At 51.1% G+C, this 13,382-nt stretch overlaps 1 non-coding gene across 1 annotated transcript; it reads left to right on the forward strand.

Annotated features, from left to right (window-relative positions):
* Positions 1-2,512: 2,512 nt before the first annotated feature.
* On the forward strand, positions 2,513-2,585 carry TRNAV-AAC. Its single transcript has one exon. It is a non-coding gene; the product is annotated as a tRNA-Val (tRNA).
* The last annotated feature ends 10,797 nt before the right edge of the window (positions 2,586-13,382 follow it).

The raw sequence follows: 13,382 nt of genomic DNA on the forward strand, positions 1-13,382 counted from the left end.
CCAACATGTTTTATTTTCTCAAAAAAAAAAAAAAAAAATGAGTCAGGTGTGGTAGCGCACGCTTGTAGTTCCAGCTACTCTGCAGGCTGAAGCAGGGGAATCGTTTGAACCCAGGAGGCAGAGATTGCAGTGAGCCAAGATTGCACCACTGAACTCCAGCCTCGTGACAGAGCAAGATTCCATCTGGAAAAAAAATAAAATAAGTAGTGGGAAAAAACATAAATGATCATCCATTGATAAATGGACAGAAAAAATGGAATATTCCCACAATGTAAACATTTATTTATTTATTTATTTATTTATTTATCTATCTGGAGTCAGAGATTCACTCTGTCATCCAGGAAGCAGTGCATTGGTATGATTACAGCTCACTGCAGCCTTGGACTCCTGGGCCCAAGCAATCCTCCTGCCTCAGCCTCCCAGCTAGGTGGGACTACAAGCAAGTGCTACCATGCCCAGCTAACTTTGTTTGTTTGTTAGTTTGTTGTAGAGATGTGGTCTTACTATGTTGCACAGGCTGGTGTCCAACTCCTGGCCTTAAGCAGTCCTCCCGCCTCAACCTAGCAAAGCCCTGGGGTTACAAGGGTGAGCCACCATGCCTGGGTTATTTGAAATGTTTAACTGAAAAATGAACAAAAATATTAGGGTCCACATCTACAGTTATTTGATTTTCACCAAAGGTACTAAAGCAATTCAATGTGGAAACAACGTCTTTGGGACAATTGGTTCAGGAACACTGGAATCTCCACAGGGGAAAGAAATTAACCTTAATCCTGACTTCACACTATAACAAAAAAATTAATATGAAATAGAATTTACACTTAAACATGCAAGCTAAAATTTAAAAGTTTCCAGATTAGGCCGGGCGCGGTGGCTCAAGCCTGTAATCCCAGCACTTTGGGAGGCCGAGACGGGAGGATCACGAGCTCAGGAGATCGAGACCATCCTGGCTAACATGGTGAAACCCCGTCTCTACTAAAAATACAAAAAAACTAGCCGGGCGAAGTGGCGGGTGCCTGTAGTCCCAGCTACTCCGGAGGCTGAGGCAGGAGAATGGCGTAAACCCGGGAGGTGGAACTTGCAGTGAGCTGAGATCCGGCCACTGCACTCCAGTCCTGGCGACAGAGCAAGACTCCGTCTCAAAAAAAAGTTTCCAGATTAAAAGGAAAAAAAAATAGGAGAGTGTTTGGGGTGGGTGTATGTGTGAGGGTGTGTGTGTGTGTGTTTGGAACAGGGTCTTGCTCTGTTGTCTTGGCAGCAGTGCAGCAGTGACATCTCTGTTTACTCCAGCCTCAATCTCCCAGGCTCAACCGTTACTCCCGCCTTAGCCTCCCGAGTAGCTACAGGAACTACAGGTGTGCGCCATCACTCCTGGCTAATTTTGGGAGTTTCTGTAGACATGGTGTCCCAATATGTTGCCCAGATTGGCCTTGAACTCATCGGATCAAACGACTCACCCGCCTCCGCGTCCCAAAGCGCTGGGATTACAGGTATAAGCCGCCACGCCAGGCCAGTTTTGGTTGTTTGGTTTTTGTTTCTTTGTCTTTAATGGAAGATATCTAAGAGACACCTCACAATGGAAGATAAAAAAAATGAGTCATACACATGAAAAAGTGCTTATCATCTTTCCTCATCAGTTAAATGCAAACTTAAACCATGAGGAAATACTATATACCCAGAAGAATGGCTAGAAGTTAAAAAATAATCACCATAATAAGTGAAAAGTACCAAATGCTGCCACGGAGGGAGCCTCAGAACGCTTGCACATTGTTGACGAGAGGAAAATAACCTAAATGTCCAACCGCAGTGGCTGCTTGGATAATCGAGAGCTCTACCAAACAACGGAACAATGAAAATGGTGGTGTGGGCTACTTCCTCTTTCATTCCACTCCAATTTCCCCAGGCCCACAAGCTCCAGCTCCACTCACGAACTCATGGCCTCATATTCTCCAAGCAGCTTCTTCTGAAAGTCTCTTCTCTTAGAAAACGGTGCCAGCGCCCCTGCTCTTCACCCCCATCCCCACTGTCAACCCCAGACAGCTCGACTGCCTCGCGTCTCTCTGAGGTCGCCACCACAACTTCTCTCAGGAGTCCCATGCCCACTTATGCCACTACGTCGGGCATGAAAACTTCCTTTCCTTGTCTCTCTCTCTCTCTCTCTCTCTCTCTCTCTCTCTCTCTCTCTCTCTCTCTCTCTCTCTCTCTCTCTCTCTCTCTCTCTCTCTCTCTCTCTCTCTCTCTCTTTCTTTCTTTTCTCTCTTTCGAGACAGTCTTGCTCTGTCTCCCAGGCTGGAGTGCAGTGGCGCAAACATAACTTAGGGCAGCCTCGACCTCCTGGGCTCCAGCCGTCCATGCGTCTCAGCCTTCCAAGTGCTGAAACGTCCTTTTCTTGTGTGCTCATGCCCATTAGCCAAGCTCAAAGGGACGCGTGGAGGAAGCTCAGAATCACCGTGAGAAATCAGATGCGGCCCGTTGTCGTGCCTCATTCTGATGGGCCCGGAGAGCCAAGCAGGTTTCCGTAGTGTAGTGGTTATCACGTTCGCCTAACACGCGAAAGGTCCCCGGTTCGAAACCGGGCGGAAACAGCATTTTCTGTTTTTCACCTCACTACTTCAAATTAATTACACAGATAACTAGCCTGGAAAAGCCCACCACTATCTCCACCTGGTTACGGAGAAAAGGCCATCAAGGGTATTTATACCGTTGCCTTTCCTCAACGGTTGTGGCACCGCCTGGGGTGCCTCAACTGTTGGCACCTGGGAAGAACTGAACCCACCTCACTTGCTGTGGACAGCAGCTCCAATGTACTTCGCACGAAGCCTGTCCGCTGGACGGCTGCACGCTGCCAAATGGAATCCAGATCCCGAGCAAGCCTGGGGCCCAAAGGGAGTTCCAACAAATCCTCGTTTTGTAACTCATGGGGGGACAAAATGGAGAAATCACAAAAAGATTGCAGGGGTGGGATTCGAACCCATGCATCTGAAGACACTAGCCTTAATCTAGCTCCTAGACCGCTGGGGCTTAGCTTGCTTTCTCACAGCGGTGTACTTACATATTTCCCTTCTTTATACAACATTGCTAGGGTCCCCGAGCCAACAAGGCATTGGGGCGAATCTGCAGGGCATCGCAGAACCAACGCCTTCCAGCAGGATTCGCTGGGCCAGAGGAACCAGATGGGAAAACGTCCCATCAGCGCCTGGGCACAGAGGACTGCTCGAAGCACAGGCCCCAGGATCTGCTTTGGGGGTCACTCAGAAAGTCACCCACATCGGCTCTCTTTGGGGAGCCGGCATGAGTGATGGGGAAGCCTTTTACACTCTCACTTTAAAGAAAGATTAAAAAAAAAAAAACAGGGCCGGCCAGGCGCCGTGGTTCACGCCTGTAATCTCAGCACTTTGGGAGGCTGAGGCGGGCGGATCACGAGGTCAGGAGATCGAGACCATCCTGGCTAACACGGGGAAACCCCGTCTCTACTAAAAATACAAAAAACTAGCCAGGCGAGGTGGTGGGCGCCTGTAGTCCCAGTTACTCGGGAGGCTGAGGCAGGAGAATGGTGTAAACCCAGGAGGCAAAGCTTCCAGTGAGCCGAGATCTCGCCACCGCACTCTAGCTTGGGCAACACAGGGAGACTCCATCTCAAAAAAAAAAAAAAAAAAAAAAAAAAGGTGCAAAAGCAATCCAACGGAGAAAGAATCGCGTTTTCAACAAACAGTGCTTGAGCAGCCATAGGCCAAACTAAGGAACCTTAGGAAAGCCTCGCAGCTGAGACAAAAATGAACCCAAAGGAGACGGTGGGCTTGACTGTCACATTTAAAACTATACAACTTCAAAAAGACATAGGAGAAAATCTAGACCTAGAGCTGGGTGAAGAGTTCTTTGACTTGACACCAAAAAAAAAAAAAAAAAAAAAAAAAAAAAAAAAAATGTAAGTTGGACCTCACCACATGACCACATGTAACAAACAGTTCTCTGTGAAGACTCCGTCAGGAAGATTAGATGTTTTTGAAGTAAAGCAAAAGATCTGGGTAATCACGGGTACTTTTGCAAAAACAATGCTCTTTATCCAGACACCTGAAGGTCCTGGTGTCAGACCTTAACATCTACTCAGGAACACATGTCACAGAAAAAAAAAAACAAAAAACAAAAAACAAAAAAAACCCAGCAATGGAATGGATATACAGGGTTTTTCTCTGCTTTTTTTTTTTTAATTCATAAAATCAATAAATGCTCAGTTTGTTGTCTGTTTTTATTATTATTATTTTGAGATGGAGTGTCGCTCTGTCACCCAGGCGGATGGCAATGGCGCGATCTCAGCTCACTGCAGCCTTCGCCTCCCGGGTTTAAGCGGGTTATTGTAAAAATACAATAATTTTTGTATTTTTCAGACACAGGGTTTCCCCATGCTGGTCTCAAACTTCCAAACTCAAGTGATCCGCCAGCCTCGGCCTCCCAAAGTGCTGCGCTTACCGGCGTGAGCCACCGCATCTGGTCTTTCGTGTTTCCTTTCTAAGTGAGCCTGTAGAAGGCTTCCCCTGTTCTCATGCCCACTCCCCAAAGGGGGACAGCTGCAGTGACCTCCTGAGTGACCCTCCCAAAGCAGATTCTTAGGCCTGCGCTTCGCATATCTTCTCTGTGAGGGTGCTCATGGAGCGGGTTCCCAGAGGTTGCCCTCTGGCCCAGGAAATCCTGCTGGAAGGTGCGGTTTTTCTGCAATGCCCTGTGGATTCGCCCCAAGGCCCTGTTGCTCTAGGGATCCTGGGGACGCTGTATACGGAAGGAAACTACACAAGCCGACCCGAGGAAGAAGGTAGTGTGGCTGAGCCATTCGAAGGTCCTGGATCAAGGCTCCAGTCGCTTCGGAGACGTGGGTTCGAATCCCACAGCTGCCAGCTTGTTGAGACTCCTCCCCTTTTCCCAACGGGTTTCAAAAAAAAAAAAAAAAAAAAGTCGTTGGAACTCGCTGTCGGCCCCACGCTTGCGCGGGATCAGAGATTCCATTTGGCAGCGCACAGCTCTCCAGTGGACGGGCTCTGTGCCAAGGTGGTCAGCCCCAGTGTCTACAGCAAGTGAGGTGGGTTCAGTCCTTCCTAGGTGGCGATGGTCGAGGCGGGAAGGCAACGGTGTAGACGCCCTTCCTCCGCGCACCTCTGTAACCAGGTGGAGATAGCGGCAGGGTGTTCTAGTCCCCAATGTCATAAATTTGAAGTAATGAAGAAAAACACGGAAAAAGCTGTTACTGCCAGGTTTCAAAACGGGAACCTTTTGCGTGTTAGGTGACATGGGACGTTGTGATACTTGCTTCATTTTTGTGTATGCTGGAAATTTTCTATAATTAATAGTTTAAAATGCTAACAGGCCAGGTTTTTGCCAACTACCATACCTAATCCTTTGCTATTCAATGGTCCATTCAGTTTCTGGGGAGATTTGGGGGCATACATGCGATGACTCTGCATTTCAATCAGGTAGGTCAATGTTTATTTTTTTTGCCTGTGTGAATATGAAAAATTGTTTTAAGCCAAGCCTGGTGGCTCACGCCTGTAATCCCAGCAGCTTGGAAGGCTGAGATGGGAGGATCACTGGAGCCCAAGAGTTTGGAGCTGCAGTGAGCTAGGATCATGTCACTGCACTGTAGCCTGGGCAACACAGAGACCCTGTCTCTAAAAATTAAAAGTTTTTAACTTTCACCTGGGCAGGGGGCTCACGCCTGTAATCCCAGCACTTTGGGAGGCTGAGGCGGGCAGATCACTTGAGCCCAGGCATTCGAGACCAGCCTGGGCAACACAGCGAGAACCCGGCTCTATAAATAAATAAAACATAAAGTTTTTTTAAATATTAAATTTAAAAACTGTTTGGCCCCTGCATTTGGAAAGACTGTGTATGTGTTTGTGTAATGTATGAAAACTAAGCTGGCTTCTCCCAAACATAAAGCCTCGGATCTGTCCTGACCACATTGTGCTCCATAGTCTGACCCTCCAACACCCTACAGGAGTATCGGCTGCTGTCAGTGAGGTCAACGCCCTTCCCTAGCCAGGAAAACCAGCGGCCACTGGAGGGCAGCAGAGAGCCACGATCCCAACCAGCCCAGGACAGAAGCGGCTTTTTGTCTGTTTTTCTTGAGTAACCTGTGACAGCACATGGGCCTGAAATAGCCAGAGATGTGGCCGTACAGACGAATCCAGTGCCGGTGGAGGAGAGAGGGGAGTGGGGTGCATTGTACTCCAGCCTCCGACCTGGAGCCCTTGGCAAGGCGGCCAGCCTCTCTGTGCATGGGCGTCCTGATCTGTCACATGGGGATAATAACAGCATGGACTGCAGGGGGCTGGCGACACTAAAGAGAGTGAGTTGTGTCAATATGGACTGCAGGGGGATGGCGACAGTAAAGAGAGTAAGGTGCGTGGCGGCAGCGCCGGCCGCCCCAGGAGGACCGCGTAGGAGCTTCCACTGCGAGAGGCTCAGCAGAGGCCCCGCTGAGGACGGCGTTGGGGACGTGCGGGGAAGGGGCTCGTCGAGGGTGCTAAGAAACACTTGTGGGTAGAGAGGATGGACCGCAATTGTGAGGCCCTCAAAAACCACATCCAGGCGCCCGCCAGGTGGCGCTGCAGGGCAGGGGCTGCAGCGGGGAAGTGCCTAAGGCCTAATGTCCCCGTGGGCGAGGCCCTCGCCTCCACCCACAGCCACACCCAGGACCGAATTTCTGGGTGCTGGGAGGTTGGACTGTCTCCCGAAGACCCACGGTGGTTACTGTCAGGTGTTCGCAGGACTGGGACTTGCATGAGGAGGACCTGGGCAGACAGGTCTGGGCCTCCCTGGAGCAGGCAACCGTGCTCCCAGCATCCCTGTCCCAGGGTCCTCCGTCTCTGTGGTCCTGAGCTGGCACCCAAGGGTGATACCCCACCCTCTAGACATGGCTGAGTGAAACGATAGCACCCTGGCCATGGTAGCGCACGCTCACAGCCCCACCAGCGTAGAACTGCAGGGAGCAGGGGGCGCCATCGCGGGTGGACCAAGGCTTTGGCCTATGCCCTGAGCTCAGAAGGATGCAGGGATTTTCCCAAACCCACACTAGGTGCAGGGCTGGGGAGGCCGCTCCAGACGGAGGAGAAAGGGGTGAGGACGCGTGAGGGAAGAGGGGAGCCGCCAGGGGGCAGGTTCTAAACGTGAGAGAGGCAGCGGGAGGCAGATGACCAAAAAGTGAGCACAAGTTGTGGCTTCTGGACCCAGCAAGGTCCCCCCTGGGACGTCCCTAAGAAACCCCCACGTGTAGGGGGACCAGGACGTGCATCGTCAATGAGGGTGGGCAGCCATGTGGATGAACCCAGAGATTCCAGTGGGCAAAAATGAGAGGAGGCCGAGAATGATGTCTAGAGGCACCAGCACCCTCACAGACCCAGGTGCCAGAGCAAGCACAGCCCTAGTCACAGGGCAGACACGGGGAGTGGGGATGACTGAGTGTGCGCATAACAGGGAACAGACAAATGAAATTAATGACATGGATAAGTTTAAAGACTAAAGAAGGGCCTGTGCAGGCCAATCCTGAGCAGAAATCAATGCAGGAGTTTGATTAGCCTATGCCTGGAGGGGAAAACCGGTGTTTTAAACTCAGGGCCTAGAAGTCTGGTGATCAGGAGGAAAGAGATTCCAGATAGGACAGAGATAAGGAACCTCCTCACCCCACCCCACCTCCCAAGAGACTAGAGCAGAGGGGAAGGCCCACAGGCAGCACAGCCTTCAACTCCTGGTTTCCCCAGAAGACGCTGTGGGCATTTGACCAAGTGACCCCAGAGGCCCCCTCCAGGACACTGTGACAATTTATACCAATCTGCACTTTTACTCCTTGAGCTCTCATCTTTGCGGGCCAGCTCAAATGATGACAATGGCTCTTCTGGCCAACTTACCCAGACTCTGTCCTGAGAGGAGTAAGCAGGGCCCAGTCTACCCAGGGCCCTCCCTGTCTTCTGGAACACCCTACAAGTCCTTCTGAGACAGTGGCCAGCTTTGCCCCAGCCCAGAGCAGCTGAGCCAGCCATGGAATGACTCTGATGACAGACAACTGTGAGCTCCTGCTGTGGCCCAGGCCGAGGGCTCTACAGGTCAAGGAGTCAGGAAGAAGAGCTATGCCGGGGAGGATGCCGGTGGGGGGGCATTTGGGGGTGGGTGCCCCATCTCAGTCACATGGGCCACCTTCTCCACCTGTACTGGAGAACAGCCCAGAAAACTAGCTCTTTATCTTGGCCTTCACTCACTCTGCTGAAGGGCGGGATATTCAGCAGAGATCTTAGAAACAGGACGAATCTCATGGACAGGAAAGCTGAGAATTTAGAGCCAGCAGGGACCCTTGAGATCATCTCATTCACCCTCATCTTGTTGACGTGAAAACAGGCTGAGAGATGGGAGTGGCTGGCCTGTGGTCACAGAGCAGGTCCCTAAACTTGCCCTCGGCCTGGGTATACATCGCTTCCAGAAACACACAACACTGGAAATGAATCCAGATGGCTTTCCAAATGGGCAAAGGCAGCACCAACACGGTTTCTCCTCCTGGATGCTGAAACAACCAGCAAAAGAGGACCCAGAAGATGACTTCCTTCCACCTCCAGCCTAAGGCGGCACAAGAGGCTCCCACTTTTTTTTTTTTTTTTTTTTTTTTGAGACGGAGTCTCGCTCTGTTGCCCAGGCTGGAGTGCAGTGGTACAATCTCGGCTCACTGCAAGCTCCGCCTCCTGGGTTCACACCATTCTCCTGCCTCAGCCTCTCGAGTCGCTGCGACTACAGGCGCGCCCCACGACGCCCGGCTAATTTTTCTGTATTTTCAGTAGAGATGAGGTCTCAATCTCTTGACCTTGTGATCGGCCCGCCTCGGCCTCCGAAAGTTCTGGGATTACAGGTGTGAGCCACTGCCCGGCCAGGAAGATGCCACTTTTGAAACTCCCCAGAGTCTCCCTTTGCAGTTTGGACTGTGTCTTACTGCTCAGCTGCAGACTGGAGGCCTGAAAGATCTTGCTAGGGCTCAATTGTTTCCCACCCCTTCCTCCAAAATAATTCATATCTTAGAGATCTGAACCCTAGGACCTCAAAATAGGACTGTATTTGGACATACGGCCTTTAAAGAGGTGATTACACTAGGCCGGGCGCGGTGGCTCAAGCCTGTAATCCCAGCACTTTGGGAGGCCGAGACGGGCAGATCACGAGGTCAGGAGATCGAGACCATCCTGGCTAACATGGTGAAACCCCATCTCTACTAAAAAATACAAAAAACTAGCCGGGCGAGGTGGCAGGCGCCTGTAGTCCCAAATACTCGGGAGGCTGAGGCAGGAGAATGGCGTAAACCCGGGAGGCGGAGCTTGCAGTGAGCTGAGATCCGGCCACCGCACTCCAGCCTGGGCAACAGAGCGAGACTCCGTCTCAAAAAAAAAAAAAAAAAAAAAGAGGTGATTACACTAAACTGAAGTCACCAGGGTAGGCCCCAAACTAATTTGGTGTCCTTTATAAGAAGAGGAAATTTGGACACAAAAAGACACCGGGATGCATGTGCACAAAAACTATGTGTGGGACCAGGCACTGTGGTTCATGCCTGTAATTCCACACTTCGGGAGGCCCAGGTGGGAGGATTGCTTGAGCCCAGGAGTTCAACACCAGCCTGGCCAATGTGGGGAAACCCTGTCTATGCTACAAATACAAAAATTAGCCGGGCCTGGTGACACACACCTGTAATCCCAGCTTCTTGGGAGGCAGAGGCACGAGAATTCTTCAACCCTGGAGACAAAGTTTGCAGTGAGGTGAGATTGCATCACTGCACTCCAGCCTGGGCAACAGCGCGAGACTCTGTCTCAAAAAACAAATAAACCGTGTGTGGAAACAGCCAGCAGCGTCTACCTGCAAACCAAAAAGAGAAACCTCAGAAGAAACAAGCCTGCCAGTGGTTTGACCTCGGACTCGCAGCCTCAGACCTGGGAGAAAATTAATACGTATTGTTGAAGCCCCAGGCTGTGCTATTTGGTTCTGGCAGCCCTAGGAAACTCCTCTAGAGGTTTTCACAGACATCCCTGGCACTCCCAGGCCCATGCCCAGGGTGAAACCTCCAGGAAACCCAAACCCAGCGCGACCTCCCAGTCACAGGTGAAGGGCTGCCTGACTGGTTGCTGCCCACACAGGCTTACAGCTCACAGGGAGCTGGGTCTGAAGACCCATCTGCTCAGAGGCGCCTTCTCCAGAAAGCCTGCAGAGGGAGGATGCCACCACGGCAGCTCTTCAGCACCGCTGTCCCTCTCTGAGCTCCAGCCTCACCCCATCCAACACACAGTGTAACCTACAGGTGGGTTTGGGAAAACAGTAAACACCCAGGCTCTCTTCCGTGCTCAGACCAACTCTGAGAGGAGATGGCCCTCTCCAACAGCTGGCCCATCCAGGGAGGCGGCGCCTGGAACTGGGTGAGGGCTGCCGCGGAGACGGTACCACCCCCACCCGTGGCCCTGGAGAGGTCCAGCAGACAGGGGCAGATCCCGCTCAGCGAGACGGACTGCGGCGCTGCCCTACTCCCAGGCGAGCCGGGCAGGTCTCCCTGCAGCCGTTTCGAGAAGGTGCAGGGGACCCCTGGCTACGGGTCAGCCGCAGGGGCTCCAGGTTCTCTCCCAGGGCGAGCTGCGAGCGAGCTGGGCCGGCGTCGGCCTGGGGGACTCCCGCGATCGGACTCGCAGGTTCGGGAAGTTCCTGGGCGCGACCAGAGGACGCGCTGCCGTTCCCAAGGGATGTCCCCGCTCCGCTGCAGCCCAGAGGCGATTCCTTGAACCGCTGTTAGACACTTTCCCGTTGCCAAGCCCTGGAAGAAAGCGCGGACACGGGGAAGTCGCGGAGATGCCGCTGCCCCCAAGGCGGGAGCGGAGGACGACAAACGGGTGCAGCGCGATCTGCGCTGGCTCCTGGGAGTCGCTGAGATGAGACTGAGAGCGGGCTTTTCCTGAACACAAGCCAGAAGCTGAGGCTGCAGCAAACCGGCCCACTATCCAGGTTTGTCTCCTTCTTGCCGCTGCTGGGGGTACGCACGGTCCTCGCCCAGCCTCCTGCTCAGCCCCTGCAGCCCCCGCATCCGCCTTTCCCCTACAGCTCCGTGCGCCCTCGCGCCGCCTCTTCCACATCTCCCTGGGCGGAGGCCCCTCTCCATCGCGCAGTGCCCTCCACCGTTGTCCGCCTGTGCGGCCTCGGTCTTCCCTTCTTCCTCACCCCCAACCTTCCCCTCTGGGGAGCAGGATCCATCCGTTTTGTTTCCTTCGTGCTGTGTCCCCTGGGCCTGGAACTGAGCTGCCTTGGCACAGCTGTAGATCCAGTGAGTTTTTCTTCAGTCTTACCTAGTGCTAGTGCGTGTGTTAATTGCTGTAACCCTCGTCATCCACCTGTAAGAAAGGCGCTGCTCTCACCCCATTCTACAGACGAGGAACGAGGACCTCCAGGGTTTAACTCGCACCCTAACAGCCAGCGCAGGAGCTGATCCCCCTACCCCCAAACACACACACACAGGCGGGCCCTGCAGAAGGCCAGCACATTCAACACCACGACCCTCCTGCAGCCCCGAGCTTTTCTCTTCTAGATTTAAAAGGACAGCTGTGGAAAATAAAAGCCAGTGCCCCCATGTCCTCAAGGACCAGTACATTCCACATCACACACAAAACACAGCAGCACACACTGTCCCCTCCTGCAGACACACACTATTGGGTGGACGTCCCCGTGTTGACCATAAACTGGATCCTATAACGGATGCTCGTTTCGTTTCTGTGACATGCATTTTTCGTTTTTTAAACCCATCCATTGGCAAGGTCTCTATTCCGGCGGTTTTGGATTGGATGACTTCCATCACGCTCCTCTCAGATTCAGTCTCGCGGTGGTGGGTCACCTCCTTCATTTACTTGGCATCTCTGTAAATTTACTCACATCTTGATTATTTACACAACGACTTTACCTTGATTACAAGCGACACTAGCAAGACCTTCAGGTTTCAAGGTGCAAGTTACCTGCCCTCCAAGGCTGCAGGAAAGCATTATGTAAACATTAATCATGCTCTGGGTCACAGGAATCGTTTTGCACAATGCAACTGTCACCTGAGCTGATCCCAGGGAAACACTAACTGCCTCGTTGCTGTGTTTGGGGGTTTGTTTTTATGGTTTAACATTCTATAACAACTTTATTGGGGTACAATTCAATACAATAAAATCCACTCATTGTAAGGCTACAGCTCAATGATTTTTAATCACTGCATAGGATTCTGCAACCATCACCACAATCCACTTTTAGGACAGTTCCGTTACCACAAAGATTTCCAACATGCCCAACTGCAGCCAATCCTGGCTCTCAGCCTCAGCGGTACACAAGGAGTGATCTGCTTTTCCTCTGTTTTCATCTGCCTTTTCTGGAAATATCATATAAATAAACGGTATTAGTGGAATTGCTAGTTTCAAGTTTCACTTTGCTATGCCAAAAATTTAAACATAGGGTTACCATACAATCCATCAATTCCACTCCTAGGTATATATAAAAGAGAGTTTTATATATATCTTTTTGTTTACGTAAAAAAATGTACACAAAATATATATGGTATCATTTTTCATTATAGTAAAAAAGTGGAAACAAAGGCTAGGCAAGGTGTCCCATGCCTGTAATCCTAACACTTTGGGAGGCCAAGGTGGGTGGACTGCTTGAGGCCAAGAGTTCCAGACCAGCCTGGGCAACATAGGGACCATGTCTCTACAAAAAATACAAAAATTAGCCAGGTGTGGTAGTGTACACCTATGGTCCCAGCTACTTGTGAGGCTGAGGTGGAAGGATCACTTGAACCAAGGAGGTGGAGATTGTAGTGAGCTATGATGGCTCCTCTGTACTCCAGCCTGGGTGACAAGAGTGAGAATCTGTCTCAAAAAAAAAAAAAAATTGGAAACAACATAAATGTTCATTCATTGATAAATGGATAAACAAAACATGGCATATTCATCTAATGCAAACATTTATTAATTTACTTATTTGTTTATTTATTTGGAGACAGGGATTCACTCTGTCATCCAGGTAGCAGTGCCCTGCTGTGATTACAGCTCACTGCAGCCTTGGACTCCTGGGCCCAAGCAATCCTCCTGCCTCAGCCTCCCAGCTAGGTGGGACTACAAGCATGCACTACTATGCCCAGCTAACTTTTTTTTTTTTTTTTTTTGTAGAGACGTGGTCTTGCTATGTTGCACAGACTGGTTTCCAACTCCTGGCTTTAAACAATCCTCCTACCTCAGCCTACCAAAACGCTAGGATTACAGGGGTGAGCCACCATGCCTGGCCTATTTGAAATTTTTAATTGAAAAGCAAAAAACGAACAAAAAGTATTTGGGCCCACATATACTCAGTTATTTGATTTT

This window comes from Rhinopithecus roxellana, chromosome 3, assembly GCF_007565055.1.
Source record: "Rhinopithecus roxellana isolate Shanxi Qingling chromosome 3, ASM756505v1, whole genome shotgun sequence".
In the NCBI taxonomy this organism is placed as follows: Eukaryota; Metazoa; Chordata; class Mammalia; order Primates; family Cercopithecidae; genus Rhinopithecus; species Rhinopithecus roxellana.